The following is a 5,090-nucleotide window of genomic DNA, read 5'->3' as shown; positions in this document are numbered from 1 at the left end:
CACACATATATATGAGTAGTCAATCCAAACAAGACATGGAATAAGTACTGTGTTATATATATATATATATATATATATATACACACACACATATACGTATATACATATATACATACACACATATATATATATATATATATATATATATATATATATATATATATATATAAATATATATATGCACACACACACACATTTATATATATACATACACACACACACATATATAAGCATGCATATATATATATATGTATATATATATATATATACATATGTACATATATATATATATATATGTACACACTCAGAAGCACTGATAATTTCTAAATTAGTTTACAGATTAGTTGAATTTGTGCAAAAGTTTTGTTTTGAAAATTAAATGAATTTGTTGGTCTCCATCTATGTTTGTGTGACGTGAAAGGATGTATGTAAGAAAACTGTTAAATAGGTGGTGCAAACGTAGACCTCACTCACAGGTAGCTTTAACCTGCTAGCTTGCATTGTGTTTTAACTAATCGTTTTAGTAGATGTCTATTTTGTCATGAATGGGCATAGGCACCCTCTTGGTCCTTCTATCCTTAACACAATGGAACATCCAGCAAGAGAGATAGAGAGGATCACACCAGTACTTAGCTGGTGAGTAGACTTGAGCAACATGAAATGATGTGCTTTGCTCAAGGACCCAATGTGCCATCCAGTTCAAGAACTGAAACCACAACCTTATGATTGCGAAGCCAACACACTAACCACTATGCAACATATCTTCCTATTAAACTAGTTATCTACTATTATTATAGTTTGCAGATTAAGTTATCTTTTATCTTTTACTTGTTTCTGTCATTAGACTGTGGTCATGTTGGGCCACAACATAAAGAATTTTTTGTTGAATGAATCATCCCCTGTACTTATTTTCCTTTTTTAATTCTGGTATTTATTCTATTAGTCACTTTTAACTGCTAAATTATGGGGACGTAAAGACAATTGGTGGTGGGGACATCTGTAAAGGTTAAAGACATACACGCACATGCACGCGTGGAACATGGGTATTGAATTATGATGACGATGATCAGGATGATCCATATAGAAAGATAGTGAGACAGTCAGACAGCTGTTGCATGTAGCAGCATTGATTAAAATATATTTATGCAAAGTCACATTTAACATGTTCATATCTACGTCTATATTTTGTCTGTCTTTTTATCAACAATCTACTTACACACACACACATATACATATCTCATTATATATATAAAAGTGGCATGCTGGCAGAAACGCTAGCACACCGGGTGAAATGCTTAGCAGTATTTTGTCTGTCTTTTCATTCTGAGTTCAAATTCCACTGAAGTCGACGTTGCCTTTCATCCTTTTGGGGTCGATAAATTAAGTACCAGTTGCATTCTGGGGTCGATCTAATCGACTGGTTCCCTCTCCCCAAAATTTCGGGCATTGTGCCTAGAGTAGAAAAGATTATATATATATATATATATATATATATTTATATAAAGCATCAGATGTGGTGTGCAAAAGAGATGCTTGCGCTGGTATGGTCATATACTATGAATGGATGAGGAGAGCTGTGTGAAGAGGTGCCCTTCCCAAACAGTTGAAGGAATCCGGAGTAGAGGTAGACCCAGAAAGACATGGGATGAGGTAGTGAAGCATGACCTTTGAACGTTGGGCCTCACATAGGCAATGACAAAAGACCGAGAACTCTGGAGATATGCTGTGACTGCGAAGACCCAGTAAATAAAGTGAGTTCATGGCTGTATCCTACATCAGTTTTGCATAACCATCCCCAGCCCATTTAAAAGTACTTTGGATCGTAGGGTGACCTGCTGTGCTTGAGGAGACCTATTGAGGCAAGTACATCAACATCAAAATGAAAATCAAATGGAAATTGTAGTTGTGATACCCGTGCCAGTGGCACATAAAAAGCACCATCCGAATGTGGCCGATGCCAGCGCCACCTTGACTGGTATCTATGCTGGTGGCATGTAAAAAGCACCAACTGATCGTGGCTGTTGCCAGCCTCCTCTGGCCTCTATGCTGGTGGCACGTAAAAAGCACCCACTACACTCACGGAGTGGTTGGCATTAGGAAGGGCGTCCAACTGTAGAAATACTGCCAGATCAGACTGGAGCCTGGTGCAACCTCCTGGCTTCCCAGACCCCAGTCAAACCGTCCAACCCATGCTAGCATGGAAAACGGACGTTAAACGATGATGATGATGATGATTCATTTGCATAATCTAATATATGCTGAGTGTGTTGCTACAAGAGAAATCAGATATAATCTGAGAAGAAAACAGGACTGCATTAGTACAGGCATATAATATGAGTGGATGATGACAGCTGTATCAAAAGCCACTGGATGCTCAAAGTGAATAAAGCAAATGGAAGAGGAAAACCTTGAAAGATGTATATATATATAAATTCATACACACACACACACACACACACACACATATATTGACAGGGTCCTAAGCCTTTGACAAGGTTCCCCAGTTTCTTATCTGGTGGGCGATGTGGAAGCTAGGGATAGATGAGTGGTTAGTGAGAGCTGTAAAACTCATGGACAGGGATGCTGTCAGTAAGGTGAAAGTTACCAATGAGTATAGCAAGGAATTTGCTGTACATGTAAAGTAGTTCACCAGGGGTTGGTTCTCAGCCCCCTCTTGTTTATCATAGTCCTCCATGCTATAACAGGAATTTAAGATGGCTGCCCTTGGGAGCACCTCTACGCTGATGACCTTGGTTTTATTGCAAAATCACTACCAGAACTAGAGAAGAAATTTCAGACACAGAAGCAAGGCCTGAAATCAAAGGGTCTAAGAATTAATTTAGCAAAGACCAAAGTCCTAATGAGTAAGAAAACAGACAAGTCCCAGCTCCCTTCAAGGTGATGGCCATGTTCAATATGTAGAAAAGGTGTTGGGAGAAACTCCATATAGTGTACCCAGTGCAAGCTATCGATACATGAGAGGTGCAGTGGTATCACTGGAAGACTAATAGAGAAAGTAGCCTTTACATGTGGAAAGTGTTCAGGTACATTAAACACCAGAAATGTACAAAAAATAGACTCCTTCAAATGTCAGTGGGGATTCTTAGAAGTAGTAGACAGTTTCAGTTACTTAGGTAATCAAGTTAACAGTGGTGAAAGTTATTCTGAAAGCATAGCTACTAGAATAAGAATAGGCTGGACAAAGTTCAGAGAGCTACTACCTCAGAGTGAAAGGTATATTGTATGAAAGGCAAATTGTCCAGTTTCTTTTGGTTGAAAAAAACTTCTGTCAGGACCCAAAACAACAGGTGGCTTGCCTACAACCTATTGTGATGTCCTACATATCATGAAAACCAAATTTCATCAAATTGTGATGGTCTTGGGTATCTGGAAAGGGTGATATCATGCCACTCTACATCTTTGAACAGAGCCTTAGGCTCGATTCAGACAGCTATGTGAAGCTGCTGGAGACTATGGTCAAACCCTGGCTGGAGAGGATTGCTGCTGAAAGGTTATGTGTGTGGTAGCAGAATTTAGCTCCTTGCATACCTCCAGAAAGAGTCAGAAGTGGTTGTTGGTGAATTTTTATAACTTCCCCAGTATCAACTTCTGGTCTTCTAATTTTCCTGATTATAATTCCATGGATTAGTATGTGTAGAGTGTAGTTGGGAATGTCATCAGCTACTCTGCCTGCAACACCAAGGCTGAGCTTGGTGACCAAGATCAAGGAAGTATGTGAAGATCTTTGCAGGGACATAGTGGAGAGTGCATGCACCAAGTTCTGGAGCCATCTTGAGAGCATGGAAGCTGAGTGAGGCTACTTTGAGTAAACTGTTATCTCACAACCATAATCCAGTTTATAGTTTTTGATTCTTTAAAATACCTTTATTTATGGATGGGATATCGTGTTTTCTTTTCCTTTTATACAAAATCTGTCAAATTTAGCCCAAACACCCAATATATATATAAATATATATATATATATATATATATATATTTGTTTTGCAAGATTTATTGGCTAAACTGGCAATATGACCATCCCCAAGTACAACAACATATATATATATATATATATATATATATATATATATTCACATACATATATAAATGCTTGTACATATGATTATAGATACAAGCGAATATGCATGTGTGTATGTTGAATTTGTATGTCTGCATGTGCAATTGCTCTTTTGCATTACATTCTACCACCCACTAATACTTATTGTTCAAGAATGTGTACATACAGACAAAGACATATATATATACCTACATACATACATAGATTGAGATATATTTGTATATGCACATATGTGCGCTTGTGTCATTATTTTCCGACTATCCTAAAAGAAATAGAGTACAAAAATATCAGGTTAAATTTGACATTGTAATATTGATATTCCTAGTTCCCACACTTGTGAATAGTAGAGACACTATAAATAGTTGTAAAACTTGTCTTTGCAGTAACACCATTAAATGGATAGTAAACAAATAATAGATGCATACGTACATATATGTATACATGCACATACACATACATATATATCTATACATGAACTTATGCAAATATATACATATATATACATGCATACATATACAGACATACACCCATATTTTATATATATACAATAATCCCTTGACTATTATGGGTGTTACCTTCCAAAACCTCCCACAAAACTAATTAAAATATAAAAAAATATAAATACCTATTGGTCACAGAAACCCACGATTTACTGAGGAGTCCATAAAAGGCACAGAAGTATATTTACTTTTTTAAACTATAATTTTTGATTTGTATGGGCTTCTAACCACTTTTCATCTATACATTTATCTAATATATAAATAATATATACTGCCAGAAGGAAAGCTAGGAGACAGGTTTATTTAGCCAGAGGAGAAGCAGATAAGAAAAAATTTGCCAATGTTCTGCACCATGAGAACCAAAGACTTGAAGTATTTCGTGTTGCAAGTCAGTATGTGAGAAAGAATCATGTCGTAGGAGAGAAATGTGTCCGCATGTATGATGGCTCACTTGCACTAAACGAGGCTGCAAAGAGAGAGGTTTGGAGACACCACTATGAAAGGTTGCTCAA

This window comes from Octopus bimaculoides, chromosome 5 (assembly GCF_001194135.2).
Source record: "Octopus bimaculoides isolate UCB-OBI-ISO-001 chromosome 5, ASM119413v2, whole genome shotgun sequence".
Lineage (NCBI taxonomy): Eukaryota > Metazoa > Mollusca > Cephalopoda > Octopoda > Octopodidae > Octopus > Octopus bimaculoides.
Note: the sequence above shows the minus strand (reverse complement) of the source record.